The following is a 25,943-nucleotide window of genomic DNA, read 5'->3' on the forward strand; positions in this document are numbered from 1 at the left end:
GCGAGCTTATATATCCCGTAAAGTGCAACCAACGGCCTTGCTCCAAGTCACCTAGCACATTGGTTACGGACCCAATTCAACAGGAGCCTAGAGACTGGGAGTCAAATTGGTTCCATCAGGCCCAGCTCTGCAGCTCTGTCACAAACTCATATTTCCTATTAGATATGTGATGCATTTAGCAGCATACCAGCCCATAAAATAGTGGCTTTAAGAGTTATATAGTTTGTGACAAAGTTTGGAGAACACTTATTTAGACTTACGATTAGTTTTTCTATGGTCTGTACAGCACCATTGTCCAGCAACTTTACGTCAACTTTCTCCAAGTCATCTCCAGCAAAGCAGACATTCTAGAACACAGCATGAGAGGTTTTACTCAACACATTTTTACAACAATGCTTGGATGAACTGAAATCAAAAACCTAGAACATGCAATGCAAAATCACAGCAAGCGAGAACCCACAGTAGACAGATAGAAAAGGGCAACATATTCTTAACAAAGAGTCAGTTACTTAGCACTAGAAACCTGTACTATGGGTCTGTTTAACATAAATATCCCCTCTTCTTTGGAGCCAGTTCCATTATTTACTGATAATTCACAAAACTGTTGCATCAATCAATCAATCAATCACGGCATTTGTAAAGTGCGCTACTCACCCGGGAGGGTCTCAAGGCGCTGGGGAGAGGAGTATGTTACTGCTCGAACAGCCAGGTCTTGAGCTGCTTCCTGAAGGAGAGATGGTCTTGGGTTCGCTGAAGGTGGGTGGGGAGGGAGTTCCAAGTCTTGGCTGCCAGGTAGGAGAAGGATCTTCCTCGGCGGTGGCTCTGCGGATGCATGGTACGGTGGCGAGGGCGTGGCTGGTGGATCGTAGCTGGCAGGTGGGCGTGTAGAAGGTCATGTGGTCGTTGAGGTACTTGGGGCCCAGGTCGTGGAGAACCTTGTGTGCGTGGGTGAGGAGTCTGAACGTGATTCTCTTGCTGACGGGGAGCCAGTGCAGGTCTCTCAGGAGTCCGGTGATGTGGCTTTGTCGGGGGATGTCCAGAATGAGTCGTGCAGAGGCGTTCTGGATGCGTTGGAGTCTTTTTTGAAGTTTGGCTGTGGTTCTGGCGTAGAGGGTGTTCCCGTAGTCCAGTCGGCTGCTGACGAGTGCCTGGGTAACGGTCTTCCTGGTTTCTGTGGGGATACATCTGAAGATCTTGAGGAGCATGCGCAGGGTGTTGAATCATGATGAGGAAACGGCGTTGACTTGACTAGTCATCGAGAGGGAGGAGTCCAGGATGAAGCCCAGGTTGCGTGCGTGGTCCTTTCGCTTGGGAGCGGAGCCCAGGGCAGGGGGCCACCAGGAGTCGTCCCAGGCAGAGGGTGATGATCCCAGGATGAGGACTTCCATCTTGTCAGAGTTCAGTTTCAGGCAGCTGTTCTTCATCCAATCGGCGACGTCTTTCATCCCTTCGTGTAGGCTGGCTCTGGCGGTGGCGGGGTCGTTGGTGAGGGACAGGATCAGTTGGGTGTCGTCGGCGTAGGAGATGATGTTGAGGTTGTGTTGGCGTGCGATGGCTGCGAGGGGGCTCATGTAGACGTTGAAGAGGGTTGGGCTGAGAGAAAATCCTTGTGGTACGCCGCAGATGACTTCGGTGGCCTCTGATCTCAACGGGGGAGGTGGACTCTCTGGGTTCTTCCGGCGAGGAACGAGATGATCCACTCCAGTGCTTTCTCTTAGATTCCGATGTTGCTGAGGCGCTGCACTAGGGTGCGGTGGCAGACAGTATTGAACGCCGCAGAGAGGTCCAGGAGGATGAGGGCTGCTGTTTCCCTGTTGTCGATCAGGGCTCTGATGTCGTCGTTGGCTACGATCAGGGCGGTCTCGGTGCTGTGGTTGGCCCGAAACCCGGACTGCGAGGGGTCGAGGGATCCGTTCGTCTCGAGGAAGGCGGCGAGCTGTCTGTTGACGGTCTTCTCAATTACTTTGGCAGAAAAAGGAAATAGCGAGATGGGACGGTAGTTCTTGAGGTCGGTGGGGTCCGCCGTTGATTTCTTCAGGAGGGCGGTAAGCTCGGCGTGCTTCCAGCTCTCCGGGAAGGTGGTGGTGTGGAAGGAGGTGTTGATGATGTCCCGGAGATGGCGTGCGATGATGGCGTCGGCTTTGTTGAAGACATGGTGTGGGCAGGGGTCGGTTGGTGATCCGGAGTGGATGGAGTTCATCCTGCGGGTGGTGTCTTCGGTGCTGATCGAGGTCCAGTTGCAGAGGGTGGTGGTGGCGGGCGTTGGTTTTATGGTTGGGTGCGTGGTTGGTGCATCGAAGCTGTTGTGTATGTCGGCGATCTTGCGGTGGAAGAACGAGGCGAGTGAGTTGCAGAGGTCTTGCGAGGGAGTGATGTCGTTTCCGGTGCTGGGGTTGGAGAACTCTTTCACGATGTTGAAGAGTTCCTTGCTGTCGTGGGCGTTGTTGTCCAGTCGTTCTTTGAGTGCCGTCTTCTTGGTGGAGCGGATCAGCTGATGGTGTTTGCGGGTGGCATGCTTGAGGGCGGTCCTGTTGTCTGTGGACTGGTTGAGCTGCCAGGCTTTCTCGAGGGTGCGGCAGTTCTTCTTGGAGTCCTTGAGTTCGTCGGTGAACCAGGGGGTTTTCTTGCTGCCGGGTCTGCTGGGAGGGTTCTTTAGTGGTGCGAATTCAGGAATATAAATTGCTGGCATCACAATGATCATGCATCTGTGCAACTTGCATACTTTAAGGCCAGACTGCATTTCCTCTTGGCTGATGGTCATTTTCTGGCTTCTGTTCTCTAAGAATTATTCTATTGTTTTCAGACCTCAAAAAGTATAAATAGGGTAACCAAGTGGGATGACAAACCAGTATAACCGGACTTCACTTTACCACCGTATTAGTGTTACATTCATTGAAGTTCAGAAATAACATCGAAATGAAGCCATGCAAGATGCCAGCACCACACTACTGACCACTGCAACGCAAGATGACTACACAGAGTGGCGGCCAAGCAAGAAAAAATGCTCATCAGAAATAAACTAGCCGTAACACAGTAGAAGGTACATATAAGAAAAGTAGAATGCACAGAAGAGAAGGACACCTGGGTGGGTGTACCCTGAGATGCACAATAACTCGGCTGGCACTGAAGTGGTTTCTAGTTCATTAAACACACAAGATGATGGATGGAATGTTGCTAAGCCACTGGAGTCAAGCTATCCTGGCTGAAGATGGCTGATAGCTAGAAACCGGTCCTAGAATGCTTGATTCCGGTCCAAGAAAGACACTGCTTGGCAGTTCGGGCTGGACTGTTCCCATGAGGCACAGGGTCAAGACTGATTTGCATATGGCCATGTCTGAACTGGGGTGGCTTGGTGAGCAAAATAACGATGGATTAAACCCAGATCTGTGACTGGGGTGACTGTTTTGCCATTGTAACTTCAAAATATATGGAAGGTCCCCCTGTTGAATGTACACAGGTAGGGGTAGAATACTATGAAAAAGGAGAGACCTGTGGTTTGCATACAACTAAATAGAGTCACAAATACTGACTTGAACTAGACTATGCTAAGTGGAAACCGATTCATGTATATCAGTCACTGCAACACATTGTGGGAATGGTTTGAATTTCAAGCACTGCCGATTTTTATCGCTCCCTAGAAGATTATAATCAATAAACAAAATCTAACAGGTAAACACACAACAATAGAATTAAAAGGTATAAACACGATTTATTAAAATACCTCCCTATGAGGGTTACAATCAAACCATTCCCACAATGTGTTGCAGTGACTGATATACATGAATCGGTTTCCACTTAACATTCAGTCCATCATCTTGTGTGTTTTGTGGTTTTTAGTTCGTTCAGGGGTTACAGAAATAAAGTAAAGATTTTTCGGTGTTGCTAACTTTTCTGGAAATTGAATCATTAAACCCCTGGACTTCAAGGTCTTGTCCATTTTCCAGTGACCATAATCCAGTGAACAAAACATTTTAGGTGGGGACTTCAACAAGTCTTGGGACAGGAGTAAAGGCAATGCAAGCCTGTGGATGGTGTCTGATTTGGAAATCGAAAGGAATGAAATAACAAAAAAAATTGGCAAGACAACAATTTATTTTTTGTTAAACTGCACCCATTACAAAATACAGAAATAATATTTGGTGGATCCACTGAACGTTGAAACAACTATATATTTATTCAACAGTGAGGGTCAGTACCTGCCCATCAGTAAGTGGAATATTGACAAACGGGATGCCGCCATCCATGAACAATGGTTCACCGCCTGAGGAAAGGCATCGGCTTTTCGCAGGCTGAGTTCGCTGAAATCTGCAGTAATAGAAAAGGCAGAGGTATTTCCCCTCAACATCACAGATTTTACATTTTTTAAAGGCAGAAAACGAAAAAATTCTAGCTCTTCTAGTGAATTAAAAGAAATAAAAACTAAAGTCAGACTTGAAGCTATACATATGACCAACCTACCACCATCTAGGACTTACGCTGCATGCGTACCAAAACACCAATTGTTGGTCTTTCAAAATGTTCAGGGGGAGAAAGCATTGCATATACCAGACTATCCTGGCTTGGAATCCCCTGAACGGTATGTGCTCTTACCATGGAGAATTGTTTGGATGGGGAATCACAGACACTGATTGGGAGCAGATGTCTACACTCAAAAGTTGCAGAGCATTCTTTCTCATTTTCCCAGCAGAGTACAATCCTTAATCGGTTTGCAATCTCCTAGATTTCTCACTTAACGTATAGGGAAGTGTCATTTAGCTCGAACACTGTAGGCTCTTTAGCCCACATTACTTGGTCACTGTGGGGTCCATGGCAGACTCCCAAACATTAACTGTGTCCTCTCTCGGATGACCAGCAAAAAAGACCCTCAATTGGGATGTATACATCGAGAGTTATTTTCTCCTTCAGCGAGACATTTCTCATTGAACTAATCTCCTGTTCGTATCTTATGAGGTATTCTTTCACAGAAGACAGCTACTGGAGTTACTCGTGAAATGTATTCCATGTAATTTCACAAAAAGTAAATTTGTTATGCAAATAAAATGTTGCAGATCGCGGAACCTCTTTGAATCCTGTCTAAACAGGTATGGGCATTTGTGATGAGGACTGCTTCGTGTACCACAAATAGGTACACATCAATTAAGAAGAGTCTCAAATCAAGGGAACATTGCATCAGCACAGTGTAAAACTGCACTATTGCATAGCAATATTAGGAGCCGCCATTCTTGTATGATTGATTGAATACATTTTATAATCTGGAAAACAAAACAATATAGTAATTACTAGGAAAGCACCTCTGTGGAGCACCATGGAGCAGATCACCACATCAGAAAAGAGTACACCTATTGAACAACAAAATAAATCAGAGCATATGGAATTTAAACACAAGTCCTGCATAATGAAAAGCAAGACTACTAGTGAAGCAACGAAGAGCTACAGACTGTGTGGCCTGCAATAGAAAAAGCAACCAATGGTTGACTCAGCAACTCCCTAGATTTACATAGGCTACATCTTGATTGAGGAAAGCACTGAAGCCTGGCTGCAACCTACTGCAAACTATGGAGCCATACTGATGTAATACACATTCTTAATTTGACTGAAACTGCAATCCCCTTTCTTACAGAGAATCAGACTACACATTACTGCCAACACGCAATTAACCACAAGACCTTACAAAATGCAGCCAAGATTGCAACCAAACACTGGTACACTTTGAATTAGATTAAAAACATCTCATCAGTCCTTGCAGCGCTATTCATGATAGGCTAATGTACTGCATTAGTTATACAAGGGCCTCAATAACAATTGTCCAAGATGAAAACATCCACCAAGGGGCAAAGCTGAAAGCAAAATCTAATTTGCTACTTGATCCCGTAACAAATAAGTTGACTGAAATGGACTACCTAAATCAAGCGTATGACCTTTTTACAATCCAAGCTGGAAGGACAATGCTCCATAAGGATCCCCTCCAAACACTCCACCAACTCCTAATTAAATATAGGCTGATGAAAGGAAGATGGTCCAACCACAAAAGGAAACATGTCCATATTTCATATGCATCATAGTGATCTGTAGTTCTGCATTACCGAATATACCAGTGGCTTGGTTAGCCAGTAAGGGGGACATGGGCTAGGAGCACTCCTTCCAGCCCATCCAGATATCCTGTATAATCCTGTCTCTCCACCTGTTTTTCGAGAATTAATGCCGCTTGGAGGGTGTCGGAAGAGGATGGTTCGGTGATTGCCTGGTTTTCTATACTCCCGGGAGCTTGAAAAAGGAGTGTGCACACGGGCGGCGGTCTGGGGTCTGCAATCGAGGTGGCCGCATGTGACGACGGGGGCGTTGCATAATCCCCGGGCAGACTGACGGTGCTGCGGCCTCGGCTGACAGCCACGCGGGGCTGTGCGAGCTGGCGGCCGGCCTGCGACACTGGAAGAGTGGAGGCCGGAGGGAACCCGCATTGAGGAGCCGCTGTAGCTCGGCGGCCGCATCGGCCCGCGGTGACAGAGGAGGAGGCTGAATGACCATTACTTCGCCAGGGGCGGTAAGGCTGGGGGTGCATGTCCTTCTATCCAATTGCCCCCCTCCTTGCGCTCCCTCACGTGTCCTCTGATTAGCGCTAAGACGCCCATGGGCATATGCGCGCTTTATAAAACTACAAATCAAAATCAATCAAAGTCAGGTCCCCTGCTGGGCACTGGGGGTGCTCCTGCTACGGCGGCGCAGTCGGGCCGCGTGGGGGTGCCTCCAGGTGGGGCACAAGGTTGACTTTTGGGAAGTGACTGGCCGTCTGGGTTGTGGGTGGGAACTGCCTGGCGTTCCCCGCCTGCTTTGGCTGCCATCTGTCGGCGGTCTGGTCGCGGAGAATTAGCACGGCACCGTGCGGGGTAGAGAGAGGGTTGCCCTGGGAGCCGCTGATAGAGTCGCCACCTGAGAACAACTGCTCTTAGAGAGGTGGGCTGCTGCGGGGGGCGGCCGGAAGTACCCTAATTGCCGGGACCTGAGCACTAACGGTGATCTAGATAGCTGGGGGCCCTGCTGAGACCATTTCCTGGAGGAGAGGGCGCCATCGCCAGCGTGGGGGGTCTGCGCATCCCCTGCTGCGTCACAGGTGGTCATTGGCCCCCGATTGGCGGTCTGATCGGGCCGTGGGGGTCCGGCGGGTGGGGAGCCTGGCCCATGAGTCCCCCACACACACACTTTTTCGCCGCGCAGCGCTTGGGTGCCTGGTGACCGGCATCGCAGAAGATGAGATCAACCCCACAGCAAGTATAACGCGCGACAAGGGTGGGACTGGGTCATCCAAGCAGGGGCCCATAGACAAATTCACGGGCCCGGGAGCCGCAGTGGGGTCCTCTGGGGGACAACAGGGACCTGTACCGGACAATGCAGCACTTATGGCTGCCATTAAGCAGTCTAGAGACATGCTGGTTGCTAAGATGGGGCGGTCGGTGCCGATGTAATGCTGCTACGGCAGGATTTGCGCAACCCTGTGTCTCGCATCACAGAGGCTGAGACCCGAATATCGGGAGTGGAGGACGACCTCACCATCTTAAAGAATAAAGTGGTGGCCATGGAGACCAGTCAGAGGGGCCTTGCGTTGCGGGTGGAGGATATGGAGGGAAGGGCACGGCGTAACAACCTCAGCTTTGTGGGCTTTCCGGAGGGCTGCGAAGGGGGAAACATGGAACAGTTACTTACCCAATGGCTGGAGAGTTGGCTCCCCCCGGATTTCATGTCTCGGTGCTTCGTTATTGAGCATGCTCATCAAGTGCTCATGCAGAAACCCCAACCGGAGTCCCGCCCGCAGCCTGTCATTGCAAAACTCTTGAACTATAATGACCGTGATGTTATTCTGAGGCAGGCGCAGATTAAGGACCCACTGCAATGCGAAAACACTCGCATCCTCATCTTCCCAGACTACACGAAGCTCGTCCAGCAGCAGAGGCAATCATTTCTGGCAGCTAAGGCCAGACTGCAAGATCTTAAACTGCCCTATGCCCTGCTGTACCCTGCTCGCCTGCAGATGGTCTAACGCTCCCGCATGCATTTTTTCGACTCCCCAGAAGAAATATTCAAATGGATGGATGAGACAGTGAGGGTGTGGGCCCATAAGCAACCTGAATTGGACTCCGATTACTCGTCGTCAGGGGCAGCTCAGAGGGGACCCCCACTGTATTCACAGAACAACAGCAGATCACGGTCCAGGCATCGCTCTGGTTCCCGTAAGGCACCATCCTGGTCCGGTTCGGTCCTGAGCCGCAGGTTCCTGTGCCTTTACCGACATGCAGTGGTGGGGCGGTATTATAGCGGCTTGAACTGTTCAATGTGGAGAGACTAGCAGATGGGCAGAGTTCACTTGCTGGGCGGGCACTGACGGTGAGAGTTTAAGCGTTAGATGGGTTATAAGTTGGGGATCCATTGGACAGGGCGGGCTCTCCCGTTGGGGGGCGCGAGCCGATCTCACCGTGACAGATGCTTCATTGTTTTGGTTGAAATATAGGGTGGGGGGGTTGGTTGGAGGGGGTTCGGGGGGTTGATTGTTTGCACTATGCCACACTGACAGGGGGTCCACGTACTCCCATCGGGCTCGTCCCCATGCCCGTGTAAAGCTGGACATACTCTCACTACCGTGGCGGCCTGCCATGTGATTGTAAGTCACTAGGTTCACTTTGTTTTCTTAGCTGGAATGTGCGGGGCGCCGTCAACAAGATTAAACATGGGGCCATCCTTCAACAGGCCATGCGGGCTGGGGAAGATATCCTTATGCTACAGGAGTTACAACTTTTGGGGGATAAGGCTCTTTGTCCTCAGAGGTATGGATGTCAACAGGTATTTCAATCCCAGCTTTGTGGAGGGGTCGTGAGGGGTAGCTATTCCTATTCATCGGAAGGTTCCATATGTACAGGACAGGCGATGGATTGACACGCAGGGGAGATTTGTATTTCTTCACGTTAGGTTGGGGAGGACTCCCTAGTACTGGGTAGCGTGTATGCCCCTCCCCCGTTACAATGGAACTTAGTGAAACGTATTCTGACTGTGTGGGCAGATGTGACAGACTGGGTGGGAGAGGGAGATTGGAATGATGTGATGGGCATGGGGGCAGATCGATAGAGGGAGAGGGGGGGCATGGTGAGTGGCAGGATTACAAAACTCCATTCTCTGGCGACAGGTTTGGAGTGGATCGCTACATGGCGACATTTACACAGGCATGATCGTGAGTACACATTTATCTTCAGGGCATGATTCCTACTCCAGGCTCGATTACATTTTAACCCCACAAATACATGCTAGTAGGGTGGAGGCAGTGGATATTCTCCCAAGGGGCCTATCTGATCACTCCCTGATTGCTATTACAGTTCGGTTGGGGCGAGGGAGGCAGCCATTCCGTTGGCAATTGTCGGTGTGGCACTTGCAAGATGCCGACTACAGGGAATGTATGGGCACTGCTATTGACGAATATTTGGGGGTGAATATTGGGTCAGTTGCGGGGGCTGATGTGGTGTGGGAGGCAATGAAGCCGGTTTTACGGGGAAGGGATATAGCTTGGTGTGTGGCGGCACGTAGAGAGCGGGGCGAGGCGGTACTCCGGGCGGAGATGGGCGGAGATTGACATTGAAGCTCTAGAGTGTCGGGGTCGGGCAGACGGAGGCAAGCAAGCTAGGCGACAACTGTTACTAGCGCAGCAGAATTATGCGGCGCTCCTCCTGGATGAGGCCAGGCAAGCGGGCTGGCTACGCGAAACAGGGTATACCAATGGGGGACAAGTCGGGTAAGATGCTTCATAGGCTATGTCAAGGGATATATCATGCACAGACGCTCCCAGGTGTCTTGTACGAGGCTGGTGAGCCTCTCAAGAGAGCCACTGGCTTTGGCCAACAGTTTTGCAGCATATTATGCAGACTTGTACGCCCCTAAGGAATACCTATCCCCGGACGAGATCAATCAATTTTTGGCTGACCTCCCACCCAGGGCCCTGACGGATGCTGGAAGGGAGGAACTGGAGCTTCTGCTGAATGACGAGGAGTTGTGAACTACCTTGGGGGAGCTCAACTCCAGGAAGGGGTCGGGCCCCAATGGGTTTCCGAGCAAATTCTTTAAACGCTACTTCTTGCAGCTGTCTCCTCACTACCGTGCGATGGTGGAGGCGCGCAAACGTGGCTCTCTCCCCCCGGACTCGCGACACGTGGAAGTGGCGGTGTTTCACAAACCCGGCAGGCCGCCGGATCAGCATGCATCATATAGGCCTATTTCTCTGCTGAATGTAGAGGCAAAGGTACTGGTGAAGGCCTTGGCGAATTATCTGTTGCGTCACATAGCCAGGCTGTTCCACCCGGACCAGGCGAGCTTCATGCCTCAATGGGCGACTAGGCATAATATTAGGCGGGCCAATGTTGCAGTGGCAGCCCTACAGCATCTGGGCACACCGGCAGCGTTGCTACTGGCAGATAGGGCGTTTGATTCCCTCAGTTGGATATATTTGTTTGCATTGCTGCGTCGGTTGAATCTTGGGCCTCGGTTCCTCTCCTATTTGACCCTCCTATATACAGATCTTACAGCTTCGGTGCGGATAGCGGGCGCGATCTCCTCCAAGTTTGTAATAAGTGTGGGAACGAGACAGGGGTACCCTCTATCTCCATATTTATTTGCTCTTGCGATGGAGCCATTTGCGGCGTGGGTGTGCATGGACGCGCAAGTTCACGTGTAGCGTAGTTCCTATTTTCCCAATAGGCCCTGCGCATTGGAATAACATAAACAGTAGTATCGACGTAGAAGTGCGGATCTTCCAGGCCTCTACTGACTATGCTAAACTTAATTGGGTTTGTTACCAACTAGCTCAGAGGTCACTGGAAACTTTCTTGACTGAAATAGGAAGTGATCAGCTTCCCTGGCACAGACAAGAAGGGATTCAGTTTTCCAACAACCGTGCAACATGACAACTTTGCTCCTCAGATCAAGAGTCAATCTCTAGGGTCGTGTGAAACAATACAGTTATTTTACTCAGTCAGGTTGGTGCAGTTTACTTTCACAATATGTAGAAAATAGAGAGACGGGCGTTTGTCAATAAAGGGTTAACATTTATTGAACAGTCTTTCTTCTCGTACAAGAGAAATGTATTGCCACAATTGCAAGACTTGTTATTATAAAAAGTACGTACAGTAAGATAAGTATTGCGAAATAATACTGTAAAAGCATTGATATGGTTTCTTAGCCATACAATGGTTTAAAAGGAATAAAACATATATACATTCATATATACATTAGGCTAAAATACTCAACTGGTGCTTCTAACTACGCCTACCCCAGTGTACCTGACCTAAGCCTAATACTTGGGAGGGGAGTAAGTAAGTAGCTTTAAGTTAAGTTGGTTTTGCCAAGGTTTGCTTCAAGAATTCTCTCTCAAGGGTTTAGTCAACACAATACCTCTGGAATAGAATGATGGAGGTCTGGTATCTCCCTCAGGGCTCGATATCCTAGTCACCCGCAAGGGTAGACCAGAAACGCTGGAGCTGGATTTCTCGGCAGGAGAAAGGCAGCGTCTCTTCTTCAGCGCGTCGAGGAGGAGAAGGAGGGGGGACAGCGTCCGCGGGCAGCTTGCATCTGCTGGGCTCTTGCAGGGGACGGCTGTTCAGCTCCTAAGTTCACCACACCATCGTTCGCTAGTTAGCAGCGATAGCAGCTATGATATCTTCAGCATAACAGCAGCTTCAGGCGACTGGCAACAGGACTTGCTTAAGGCCACGTTGGTAGTATTTATACCTGAAAGGTGCCATGTTTGACGTAAGTTTGCTGGACATAAGACGTCAATATAGATGTCACTAGGAAGTGATCGTCTATCAGTGCTCATTAGAGTTCTATTACTAATCAAAACACAGCAAGCGGGGATTTCCAGGTTTGCTGAGTTTTTATCTTGTTGAAGAACTCAGTGTTAATCTAGGAATCTCAGATAGTGACTTCTGCTCTGTCATTGCACTAATTGGTTGCAAAGGAAGTGGCAGAGAAAGCTATTCTGGAATGTGGCTCTGTTCGTGTGAGGCCAGAGATGAGTTTCTGTATATCGCACTTGAACGGTTATGCCAATATAGGGAATAAATGGATTTATAGCCGAATAGGGGCATAAGGTCACAGTATCGATCAGGGTCCTAGATAAGCACGCAACACCCACTCCACGAATTCATGTCCATCAAATTACTAAAACTAGAGCAATAAGATGCATGTGTAACATTGCCCACCCCAAAATACATATATGCATTTGAAATAGGCGTATTTGTAATACGTGAAAAATTAGGTACTGTACGTTTTTGAAGCATAGAAATCATTCAAAAATTATAGCATATGAAATCAATGAACGATTATGCAAAAAGAATTACACATGAAATATCTCTGAAACAGAAGAAGGGCGAGATAAATCATCACATATAAATGCATTGCAATAACATGTGCTAGAGGCTGGTGTAAGGTTGTTATGTCTCTAGATGTGTTTAGAAAATAGAAGTGTGAAGCTTCTGTTCTCTAAGAATAGTTTTTACTTTAAGCAAAGAATTTTTTATGCCAAAAAGGGTGAATATTAAAAAGTGTTCAATTCAAAGAATTATTGCTTGAACGGGGAAAATAGAGTTCCAACGCTTTTAGCAGTTTTTGTTGTTCAAAACTGAAGGCCGAATTCAGAGTTCATGGGAACGCTGTGTGTCGGAAAGTTTCTCCAAAGTTATTATTTCTGTTCGGGTGAGAACATCATATCAGACAGGCTCTCAAAGAATTGGTCTACAAAATCAGGTGACAGTTCGACCAAATTCGATAGTGCTGTAACTTAGCAGGTGTGAGAATGATTGCTGTCATCATAGTCGGGATCAGCAATGCTCACAGAAGGTCGTACCTGGGTGATGCTGCTTTTGTCACTTGCTCCACTGTTACCACCTTGTCGTAGCACAGGAGTCTCAACGAATGCCGTCATCAGGATTGGTAGCCGCTGGGGACAACACAATGCGTGAGCCGTTATCGGACTGAGCAAAGTATCGACGTCCATTGGTACTGCTGATGGAAGTGAAAGACAGATGTCCAACACGCACTCATCTCCGCATAGCATACATCGAAGTACCGGTAAGATACAGTTCTGCCATATAGGTCTGAATGAAAGGAACCAGGTCATGTTTAGATCTCTCAGCCTGGCCAATCCAAGGACTCTAGTTATTCTGTCCCGTTAGCGGATTGCTAGGATTGTCTCTTCCATTCCCATGGGAGCTATGTCTGAGCTGTGGCTTGCCATAACGAAGCAGGAGGGTCAAAAATAAAATCCCTGCTACAAATCCCAAAAATAGGGGTATGCCGCCAAAAACAGAGTGGACAAAATTAGGAACGATTCCCAAAATTGCTTGAAATGGTGTTAGCAATCCTGTAAAAATCGTCTTAAATATGCCTGGGATGCCTGTAACACTAGACATGTTAAGGAGTTGGCTAAGCATTTCTACGAAATGCACGGGGCAATTTGTTGATAAAAGGTCATGAACCTCCGTAGCTGTCCTTGCAACTAGAAGATCATACGTCTCTTTTGATGACGTTATGGGCACTGTTGTCTGCAAAAGCACAGACTTCATTTTGCTTAAAGTATCAATTCGTATAGAATAGAGATTCAGACGAGGCCAGATGGGAGTCTCTGTGTCTACAAGCCCGCTTGGGAACAATGCGTGCATACAGCATTTGACCATGGATGTTACACTTACTAGATAACTTTTCCCTGGCACTAGGCCACAACATCTGTGATCCGTTCTAAGAATGTAACTCCCGTTAGCAAGTTGCATAAAGAAGGGCTCTGAGTTGCAGGTGTGACTAGCTGGTGGCATGAAAGGTTGTTAGAATTACCTTCACAGGCTCCGTGTAAATTAATACCCTGGCACAAAAGTATACCGCTTAGTGAATGTTTACAATTTTCACCACTAAGAAATATATTTTTGTCGCTGTCACTGTAGCATGAATGTGTGTATGGTAATTTCCATTCTGATTTTACATATCCTTTACCCAATCGTTCATACTGGCCAGTAGGTATGTATTCAAGGCACTTTTTAAATCGGAAAGTTGTTATCGGAATAGTGATAATTCCGTGTATTATCCATTCAATGACAGGACTCTCTGACATTGTCAATGGTAATCTCTCAAGATTGCTCCTTTCTGTGCCAAACTTATTTGTTTATCAGTAAGGTTAAAAATGGAAAATAATGACGTTGTGTTGATTAAACGCCAAGGCACATAGCCTGAACGAAGATTTTGCAGCGTCCAGCCTAATTGTACAAAAGAACGTAATTGAGATTGGCCATGCTGTAACATTAGCAAGTCTCTGTCTATTATGTCAAAGGCAGAAGATACAATATTGTCCAACGAATATATTCTGGAAGACAGAGTCATTAACCCATTGTCCACTACAGAAAGTGATTTTTCCAAATTAATACGATCAATTTCTCGTATTTTTTTCTGCTGTTTCAATTTGTGTGACTTTCCAAGCCTCGTTGTACGCAGCATAGATGCTGGCCGCTATGAAACGCTTTTGACGCTGTTTGCGTGGTCCAAGAATGAAATGGCGCAAATCAGCACCATCTTTTAGTAAAGACAAGTGTTGCTTAATTTCAGCCAGTGTGGATGTTCCTAGCCATTCAAGGCAGAGTTTCCCTACACTGTATGTTGTTACTATCCCTGGATGTTGTCTCTGGGAGTATCTAGGGTCTTGTCTGGTCATTTTTAACCCCTGTGTTTTATTCAGGAATCTATCTTGACAGCTGTTTGTGTCTGTAGGCCAGATTAACCACTTTTTCCAATCAGGATGTGTTCTGTTAAAATGTAAAATTTCAGTTACGTCTATCTCAATATCTGTTGTTGTATTATCAGGTATTGGCTTCGGAATAGACGGTTTGTTAAGGTCTTTGATCTTAGCTAGGCCAAGACAGGATGTTTGGTGTATTGTGTCATTTAAAAACATCATTTGTTCTGGTATCATGCAGGTTCTGAATAGTGCTTCAAGGCCTTGTACCTGCCAATCTTTTGTACCCCAAATGGTTTTTCGTTTCAATGTTATTTTTCCAATAATCTAAACCAAATGTCATCATTTTTTTCATAAAATGCTTCTGAATATATTAATTTAGTGTTTGTCAGCATTGTTTTCATTCCTGTTTTATCTAAGATTTTGTAATAAAACGTTTCTGCATCACTGGTGTTAAACCCTGAGAAGTATTTGAATTTCTCAAAAAATGCCTTAGAACTGCTTTTAGGTGGTGTAGCACAATGTTCCCATTGATTATACTTAAAAACATTTCTAGGCTGTGCAGATTTATGCAAATAATGATCGCCATAATGTGTAAAACAGAATAACTGTTCATAACTAGACGAATCTTGTAAATAATCATGTTCTGTGAATCTAGCTGACATTACTAAATCAGACATCATGTCATTAATACTGTTAAAGTCCCAATCATCAGAGAATGTACTAGCTTTTACAAAGTCACTTAAGGAACCTTCAGTTGATGAGGATACTTCAGGATTTCGACCGGACCATAGATCTCAGTCAGTTTTCTCCCATACTACCCCACCAGGTATTGGAATTGCTGTGACATTTACTGTTGACAGTTCTCTTTTCTTCACGTGGGATGATCTGTGTGGTTTCAGGACTAGGTTGATGTTCTGACTTGCTGTGTCCATTGTACTATATTTTCCCTCAATGAATTTTCCCAAACAAAGTACCATGATGAGCCAAAGCAGGAGGAAAAATACACCTAGACCGAACCAGAACTCTAACCAACGGGAAATAAGGTAGATTTCCTTCAGTTGATGAAAGAGTTCCGTTGCTTTTTCTTTAAAAGTCTTTTTTGTTTCTGGCATCACTTCGGGGTCGTTTTGATCTTCAGATAAGTTGTCGAAGTTGATGAAATAACCAGAGGCAGTTCTGTCAATTGTTGGGATTGTTCTTTCAATTTGTCTTTCGGTAGCATTTTCTGATGCCACATTATTGTAGACTGGTGTTTCTTGACGAACTGTTTCAATCTGTGTCTCAAGAGGCACAAGTTCCATGGCATTATTGCATAGTCCTTCTCTGTGCACTGCAGGCTGATCGAATGTGATTAGTCTTTCAGTTTGAACCTCTTGGATTGTTGCAAGTTTGGGTATTCTGTTGTTTCTTGGGAGTCCACTGGGCCTACTGTTGATTATAGGCCACATGGTTGTGGTTTTACCAGGTCGATAGACACGACTCTGTTCTCCTTTTTACCAGCAAGGGGCGGTAGTACTACTGATCTTGTTCCGGTGACTGCTAAGACAGGTACTGCTTTTCTGTAAGAAGGCCCAAATTCCTTCTTCACCGCGATTTTTTCTCTGACTAGATCCCCAATCTTTGGAATCCAGACAGGCCTTGCTGGGGCTGTTGCTTGTGGTGCCTCGTCAGTGGTATCTGGCTGTTGCTTTAACTTTATGTTGCTTAAGGATTTTCTTGTTTCATTCAGTTCCTGTAAAACAGCCAAACGATCTTTGATGTCAAAGTCTGTTTTCTTATCTTGTACCACTGATATCTGACTATCTAAGTCCTGAATTCTCATTCTAATTCCGAACAATAGTTCGTATGGGCTGAAACCTTTTAGAGATTTTCTTTGCAAATTGTTAAGACTGGTCTGGACACTTATTAAATGTTTGACCCACCCAGCGCCTGAACCTAATACCTTCGCTGTTATAGATCGCTTTAATACTCGTTTTTTTCTTTCTACCACACTATTCCCTTCGGGGTGCGACGGACAAGAATACCGCAACCCAATTCCCATGCTGGCCATGGCCTCCTTATAAGCTCGAGAGCTAAAAGCAGGACCCTGGTCAGAATGGAACGTGGTAATTGCGTATGTGCCGATAAAGACTCGCAGATCTTTTATAACCGTTCTAGCGTCAGCCGAGCGCTGGGGCCACATTATTTAAGTGTGTTTAGCCTTAACGATGTACAATGGGACGCGCTTCTCTTTTTGATAGCGCGGATAGATTGCCTGATGCTTTCTATCATAGCTTCTGACACTACACTGGCCGGTTCTCCACTGCGATCTCTGTTTCAGTCTTCACAGTTTTTTGCAAACTCATGAATGCCTTCACTCATTTCCGGCCACCAGTACTCTGATTCTAATTCTCTCAGAGAGTCCCTGATTGTTTGGTGTATCAGACCCAATCCCATGTGTGCTTCCTGTAATAGGAAGCCCCTCCGGTCCCTGTTTGGAATTACCCTATCCCCCACTCCAGGGATTCGAGCAAAAAGAACGGAGTTTGCATCGATTACGTATGCATAATTGAGTGGATAGTTCACAGGCAGTGCTGCACAGTCGCCTTTTACGGTCGTTTTTACTGCCAGCATAGTTTCCCCGTCTATGTATTTTTCTGTACGCTTTTTTGTGGCTACGGAAGCCGGGTTAGTTGCTTCCGCTGTGGCTGCATTAGCCAATGAATTCCCTGCAACGTGAACGCCATCACGTTGAAGACTGTGCGTGTATCACGTGAGTCTTTTGTAGTTCTTTCTGTAAAAGAGCTACCTGTTTCCAGAGCAATTTATGCTTTATTGTGGCACCTGTGTCATCTTTGTAATCGTTTTCAATCCAACTCTGCAGTTTATTATTGTAAGAGTTGACGCATAAATGAGAATCGCACACGATAAGTGTCGGGAATTCACGTTCTGCATTTTCAAGCGCCATCTTCAAAAATCTGATTTCAGCTCTCTGAGCCGAACAGTTTCTCAATGATTCAGTTTTTGTTACTTTCGGTCCGAATTTACCGCACAGCCAACGACCTTTAACAATCGCACAGGCTGCATCGTAGGATTTGCTCTCTACATTGAAATGCTGTACAAATCTATCTGTATAGATTATACAGGCGTATTGTGGGAGAGGCAGAATTTCGATTGGCAGAGGATATTCTTCTTCATATTCTAAATCATTCACCCCCACATGCATCAAGCATTTTTGGAGTCGCAAACGGTGCGATTCCTTAAAATCGGCCGTTTGCGATTCCAAAAGTGCTTTTTGGGATGCATGAAGCAATTTTAGAAATCGCAACATTTTTGCGATTTCTAAAATTGCGATTGCTTTTAAGAAATCGCAAATTTGTGATTTCTTAAAAGCAATGCATGATTACTTTTAAAAATGCGAAATCGCAATTAGGGGGTCAAATTTACCGAGTGGTTGAACCACTCGGTAAATTGCAAAAAGTGTTTAAAATGCTGAAAATGCATTTTTTTCAACATTCATGTTACGGACACACATGTCCTTAGGACATGTGTGTGTGAAACATGATGCGAAAAATAAATTTCAGGGGTGCATGGGGGGGTCCTTTGGACCCCCCCTGCACCCATGAAATGCATTAACAAATTGCGATTTTCAAAGTGAAAATCGCAATTTGCTAATGCCTTCCCATTGCTTCCTATGGGCCTTTTGGCCCATAGGAACCAATGGGAATAGCGAATTCGCAAATTGTATTTCGGTAATTTATGCGATTCGGTAAAAATTGCGATTTTTACCGAATCGCATAAATTTACCGAAAATATTCATGCATCCCGTTTTGAGAATTATAAATTGCGAATCGCTATTTTTCGCAATTTAGAATTCGCAAACACCTGGGATGATGCATGTGGGGGTTTGCCGTGTGCTAGTTCTCGTTCATTTGCTAATGCAATTTGCACTGCTTTCACAGTTCTTTCTGTGTGACTGAATGTTTTTTCTACTTGTGTGTACAAGTGAGATTTAATTGAAATTGGTACTTTTTCACCCTCATTAGAGGTTAGGTACGTGAATCCGCATCCTCCTGGGATGACTCGGATTACAAGATCGCGTGTGTTATCACGTGTATCTAATTTTGTTTTAGCTAACATCTGTTTGCAGTGATCTCAAAATTTCTGTGTGTTTTTGAGTCTAATTGATTTGTTTAAAATCAGGTTTAATTAGTTCCTAGAGAGGTTTAACCCTCTCTGCGTAATTTAAAATGTAAGTTCTTCCGAAATTCAGAAAACCTAGTATGGATTGTAAATTCTTCAGCGTTTTTGGAGCTTGGAGTACAGCGCACTTCTCTAAGAAGTTGTCCGCTAGGCTTTTTCCTTCACTTGATAATTCGTACCCTAAAAATAGTACTGTCAGATGGGCAATTCGAGACTTTTTAAAGTTGAATTTGTAACCCTCTGCTGCGAACCCAAGTATAATGGTGTTCACTCTTTTCAAGTGAGTATCCAAGTCGTCGTCTGTGAGATAGATATCATCTACGTAAGATAATGCCTCATCATCATATATTTGTAGTAACTCTGTTACCCTAGCTGAGAATAGTCCTGGGCTGTTCTTGAACCCCTGTGGGAGTCGACAGAATTTTTTCTGCGACCCAAATGCTGAGAAAGCGGTCAAATATCTGCTTTCTGGTGCAATGTTTTGACAAAAGAAACCATTAGATATGTCTAATGTTGTTTTATATTTTTTCCTAACTATGTTATTCATTAGGGCTGCACTATGCAAGTTTTGTACTGCAAATGTTTTGCAACATGCATTAAGGTGTCTGTAGTCCAAAACTAGACGATATGAATTGTCTGGCTTGGAGACAGGAAACAAAGGATTATTCATTTGAGAGGTGCATGTTTCGATCACCCCCTGGTATTCAAGTTGATCTAAGATCTCCCTGACTTGTTTTTTAGCTTCTTGCTTAATGGGATACTGCCGTAGGGCAGTTGGTTCACTTATTAACTGGATTTTGTGAGGAGGTGAGTCCTCATCCCATCCTACATGATTTTTATATAATGCCGGTGCCTGGGCTACCGCCCATTTCCTTGCATAAGTATATTTTTTGTGAATCGGAATGTGATTCGAGAAGGCAGGCATAATCACTTCTTCGCCACGAGGGCACTCCCTGACAAACTCTGGGGGCCAATCTTTTTAAGCTAACAGAATATCATAGCCTTTTGAGAGCTTATCCCAAAATAGAACCTTTATTTTCCTGGTCTTATCACCCTCTATACGCAATGGTATTTCGTATATTTTATGGGGCGCGCTAAGTCTGGTGTCGGCAGTTTCAACCTGAATGTATTCATTCGTGTCCACTGTCTCCAGATGACTCATCAGGATCTTGCGGGCTATACTGATTTCTGCTGCACTGTCCAACATTGTCAATGCCCACTCCCCGTTTTTCAACTGTGTCCTCAGTATTCTCGGCATGGTTGATTACTCTAATACTGGCTACCTTCTTTTTTGGAAATTGAGATTTTTTACCCTGAGCAGGTTTCTTGTCTTTGGACTTGGTGTGCTCTCCTGGGTCTGACCGTCCTCTTCTTTCCGATTTCTGCGAAAAAGATCGAGAGGGACGTGTATCAATACTTTGATATCTATCAGGTTTTTTCAGATTATCCCTATTTCTAAGGTTATATCTTTTCTCAGAGGGCTCCCTCTGGGGAGACTGGTGTTCTCGAGTCGGAGTTCTTTCCCTCCGTCGAGGAGACCTTCCTCTGGACTGGAAAACTTTCTTTGGGAGTGGTTTGTTTATTTCCATCCCAGCTCTTTTTAGGAGTGTTTAAATTATTTTTAATAAATAATTTTTCAGGATTCTCGAGCAGTTGGGGCTTTACGGGTTTCCCACCCAAGCGGTCTCTACCTAATTCTTCATAGCATTTCTCTATGATTCTGGCAAGCTCAACTGGCTGCTCTGTTATATCGGTTTCCTTCAACTTCTGGCGGATCGCCACAGATGCTGCTTCTCCCTTTATGTTGGCTAATAATATAGCAGAGACCTGCTTGAAGTCTTTCCGTAATTTCATACCAAGATTTAAAGCGGGCTCTGGACCGTATTCATTTTGAATCTGTTTTAGCACTTCTGGTATTACCGCCATAGACGGAACACCATGTGTTTTTGTGTAAATGGAAGCAAAGACTGTACCCCAAGTGTCGCAGTCCTCCACGTTTGGTGCGATTCCCATTGGAAGGCAGATGGTCAAGATTCTGTGTTTCTCTATAGGGGTAATATCCGGAAACACTGCCTCTATTTGAGTGATTTTCTGTGCTAACCAGAAAGGAATTTGTTCCCGTTTTACGGGTGTTTTACCAAGACATGACTGTATGTTCTGTGGTGTAATTTTATTAGTGTTCCCCTGATGAGGGGTCAGCTGTGGTACATTAACAGCTGGTTGGACTGTTGCAGTCCGCATTACATATTGGACTAATTGCCTATGTATTTTTATAAGTGTTTTTAGCTGTACTAACAGCTCTTCCTTTGACATTTTTGCAATGTCCGGATGTGGTGTGTAGCTGGCTAGAACCGGCCACGTTGCTCCTGGTCTACCTAGTGGACCGAGCCTGGTAATATGATCATTATGTTTTAGGTCGCCATTAAACCAGAGCAGGTGCTCTTGGAATTTTAGTGGGATTTCAGTCTCCTCGAAAGGAGCGTACTCTTCCGGAGGTCTCTATCTTGTAATAGTGAAACTCTTTTGTTCTAGCGTTTGCCGCTGGAAAGTTTATCCATGAATAGAATACCTCTGTCTGCCGATATTCGTGTGCCTCTATCACGAAAATTACTGTACCACCTTGTGGTGTCAGTCCGTTTTCTATAAGTTTTAAAGTTATAGATTTTCTTAAATGTACCGGGATGTCGATAGCATCCGGGTCTGTCTGTAGGAGACTCGAGTCTTCCTCTATTAGTTGGGCTGCCAGCCTAGCTGCTTCCCTTTCTTCTTCACTGTCTGACATTTTATAAATGCAGGCTTTGCAGAGTAGGTCTCCAAGGAGACAAAGATTAGGTGCATAATATTTTGGAACACTGTATCCTTCAACGTTGAATAAACGAGAGCTTTACATAGGAATCTCTTCCTACTGAGTTCGGGCGGATTTTAACCTTTCACCCACTCCAGACGTCTATTGGAGTATTTACGGGAGAAAGGGGTCTGTGTGAAATATGCACGACTGAGTTACTCTAATGTCTTGCGTTAGTTTATCGCCTTAGCAAACGTTGGGCGCCATGTAGCATAGTTCCTATTTTCCCAATAGGCCCTGCGCATTGGAATAACATAAACAGTAGTATCGACGTAGAAGTGCGGATCTTTCAGGCCTCTACTGACTATGCTAAACTTAATTGGGTTTGTTACCAACTAGCTCAGAGGTCACTGGAAACTTTCTTGACTGAAATAGGAAGTGATCAGCTTCCCTGGCACAGACAAGAAGGGATTCAGTTTTCCAACAACCGTGCAACATGACAACTTTGCTCCTCAGATCAAGAGTCAATCTCTAGGGTTGTGTGAAACAATAGACAGTTATTTTACTCAGTCAGGTTGGTGCAGTTTACTTTCACAATATGTAGAGAATAGAGAGACGGGCGTTTGTCAATAAAGGGTTAACATTTATTGAACAGTCTTTCTTCTCGTACAAGAGAAATGTATTGCCACAATTGCAAGACTTGTTATTATAAAAAGTACGTACAGTAAGATAAGTATTGCGAAATAATACTGTAAAAGCATTGATATGGTTTCTTAGCCATACAATGGTTTAAAAGGAATAAAACATATATACATTCATATATACATTAGGCTAAAATACTCAACTGGTGCTTCTAACTACGCCTACCCCAGTGTACCTGACCTAAGCCTAATACTTGGGAGGGGAGTAAGTAAGTAGCTTTAAGTTAAGTTGGTTTTGCCAAGGTTTGCTTCAAGAATTCTCTCTCAAGGGTTTAGTCAACACAATACCTCTGGAATAGAATGATGGAGGTCTGGTGTCTCCCTCAGGGCTCGATATCCCAGTCACCCGCAAGGGTAGACCAGAAACGCTGGAGCTGGATTTCTGGGCAGGAGAAAGGCAGAGTCTCTTCTTCAGCGCGTCGAGGAGGAGGAGGGGGGACAGCGTCCGCAGGCAGCTTGCATCTGCTGGGCCCTTGCAGGGGACGGCTGTTCAGCTCCTAAGTTTACCACACCATCGCTCGCTAGTTAGCAGCGATAGCAGTAGCGATAGCAGCTATGATATCTTCAGCATAACAGCAGCTTCAGGCGACGGGCAACAGGACTTGCTTAAGGCCACGTTGGTAGTATAAGGTCACAGTATCGATCAGGGTCCTAGATAAGCACGCAACACACGGTTTTGAGTGGGACCAGGGGCTGTTGGATAGAATTACCCTATACGCAGATGACGTCCTTTTTTTTCTTACAGAGGTGAATAGAACGGGACCCCGGCTCCTGCACATCATGCAGATATTTGGGGAAACATCAGGACTTTATATGAACCCCCGCAAATCTACGCTGTGGGTACTTGGGGGCCGATGCGACCTTGGTAGCTGGGCCTCAATGATCCGATTGGCAACAGAGGGGCTGAAATACTTAGGCGTATTTATAACTCATATGCTGGCGGTCGCCTGGGATCGCAATCTGGTGCCGGTCTGGGAGCGAGTTCACGATGATTTTAAGATCTAGGCCAGCATGCCACTGACCATCTATGGCAGGTCAGCTATTTATAAAATGGAGGCCCTCCCTCGCCTCCTATACCAGTTGCAAAATCACCCCTATCCGATCTCCCCCCGTTGGTTTCGGCAGGTAAAAGCGGTTCTCGGGCAGTTCCCATGGGAGGGGGGCCTGGTGCGTGTGGCCCTACGGACGTGTTTTCTATCTATGTATAGTGGAGGGCTTGCATCGTCCGATATCCTATCCTATTTTCAAGCATCTCATCTACTCATTTTGAACAAATGGTGGTATGGTGATAGGGGGTTCCGGCGTACGCGGTGGAGAGGCGACTCATGGGGGACCATTCGTTACATGCAGTATTATACTCTGCACCCCTGCGATGGCCATTGACCCCGGCAACTAAGCTGGTGTTCCGGATTTGGAGGCAGTCACTGCGTAGAATGGGGTGGTGGATTAGGTTGACGCAGGAGACCCCCTTTCGGATAATGGGTGTCTGCCTCAATTGGCTGCCCTGCAGAGATTCAAAGGATGGGATCTAGTGGGGATCTTGGCCTTGGGGGATGTCCTGAGGGCTCAACACTGACATTTTTTGGGACATGCAAACTGAGTTTCACGTGCCGCAGTCCCAGTTTTTTAAATATCTCCAATTTCGACACGCCCTGTTGCCTAGCCTGGTGGGGTTAGAAACCGTGCCTGAGTTCAGCCCCTTGGAGGCAAAGGTCTTTATGTGGGGACCTACAAGACCGTAAGATATCGAAGATATATCAAACACTGGTTATTCATTGCTCCTCCACGCTGCAGAAACTCCCGGAGGACTGGGAGTGAGATCTAGGACCCTTGGAGGAGGATTGGTGGAGGACCTAGCTGCCCCACGGGGGGCTGCCGTTTTGGTGTGATTACGCCTGGCTCAGTTTAAATATCTGCATAGGGTCCACTATACGAGAATACAGGTGTGGAGGGCTGGGTTGGTGGCCTCTCCGCTGTGTCTCTGCTGCCAAGAGGGGGAGGGTATGCAGCTGCACACGGTTTGGAAGTGTCTGTCCCTTGAGCGTTTCTGGAGGGGAGTCTTCACTTGTCTGTCAGAGGTTTTGGGCTGGGACCTCCCCCGGTCACCGAAATTGGCCTTATTACATGTTTTAGAGGGGATAGGGGGCAATATCTATAAACGCCATCTGTTGTTTGGGCTCACATTGACAAAAAGGGATATAGCGCGGGCATGGAAGGCTCTGAGGCCCCCTACGGTGAAGGCATGGAAGAGTGGGCTAAACTTTTGCATGGTACTCGAGAAACTGATTTTTCTGGTCAGAGGATGCCCCCTCAAACATTTTAAAATATGGTCAAGGTGGGCGGACTACCAGGGATTATCATTGGATCCAGTTTCTGTGGAGTGGAATTAAAGATTATAAACATGGGGTTGCGTGGATGGGTCTTGGAGAGCGCAATGGGAATGGGGTTCCGGATGGGCCTCTTGACTCAATGTTTATGCAGATCCAGTCAGGGTGAATGGGTAGTGCACTTGGGAGGAGGGGTGTTTAGTTTTATGCTGTATTTCCCTTAAGTTCTTCTTGGGCACAGTGGTAGGAAAATGTCAAAGTCAATGTTGTATATTCTGATTGTGCAGAAGTCGCTGGGTTGCAGGGCTCTGCGTTATATGTGCCTTTTGACTAATAAAATCTGTTTAAATAAAAAAAGAACATAAAGTTGCATCTAAATGTGCAATGAGTGAATGCTGGGAAGAATTTTTGAAATTATGTCAATCACAGATAAGAAACAGATTTTGAAAATACGGTAGAAATAACTGTGTGCTGGACCGACTGCCCAAACATTTCCCAAAGATACTGTAGCTGCAATAATTTGATGCTTTTTTACCAGAGTCCATAAAATAGAGACTTTTAGAAAGAATTAGGTTAGTATTTATAATCCAAGATTTAAAATCAAGAGGCAAAGAAATGATAAGCTGGTGTTCTTGCTTAAAAGAATTCAACAAGAAGGAAGAAGGAAATAACTGGTCTTCATGATACAGACTACAAACTCATTGCGTAAGAATTGAAAAAAGGAAAAAAAAATACATTACCTTTTGGAAGCCTGTGGGGTAACTCCTATGGTATTCGATTTTCCAACCTTTTTGCAGGTTCTCACAGCTGGTGTTCCATAAGCGGCCCTTGCAGGAAAAAAATGCATTTATGCCAAGTCTCAAAAATTAGATTGAAGTATGGAGCTAATGTACACAAACCATAGCATGATAAATTAGCCAGCAATGAAACTAGAAAAGCCTTAAGTCTGAAAACATCTACCAAACAAGTTTAGTCAAAGAATAATGTTGACATTTACCTGAAATTCTCAACAAGCACTTGCCCAAAATATGCTGCAATGGTAAATTAACCAAGCCCCAACATAGGTGGAAAGTAAATTGTTGGTTTTAGGGATTTAAAAATGATCCAGTTTGGCTAGATGCAGGTGTGTACTGCTTCACAACCGTGCCTGTGCTCAGTAAGACTGAAGGTCCCAAATCTGCTGAGTTTCTCTACTAAAA

At 45.7% G+C, this 25,943-nt stretch overlaps 1 long non-coding RNA gene across 1 annotated transcript; it reads right to left on the bottom strand.

The window, feature by feature from the left end:
- Positions 1-260: 260 nt before the first annotated feature.
- LOC147674050 (uncharacterized) lies at positions 261-25,575 on the bottom strand. Its single transcript, XR_015302545.1, has 3 exons — positions 25,485-25,575; positions 4,197-4,305; positions 261-347 (listed from the first exon to the last, which is right to left on the bottom strand). It is a non-coding gene; the product is annotated as an uncharacterized LOC147674050 (long non-coding RNA).
- Between the last annotated feature and the right edge of the window lie 368 nt (positions 25,576-25,943).

Source organism: Lissotriton vulgaris, chromosome 12, assembly GCF_964263255.1.
Source record: "Lissotriton vulgaris chromosome 12, aLisVul1.2, whole genome shotgun sequence".
NCBI classification, from domain to species: Eukaryota; Metazoa; Chordata; class Amphibia; order Caudata; family Salamandridae; genus Lissotriton; species Lissotriton vulgaris.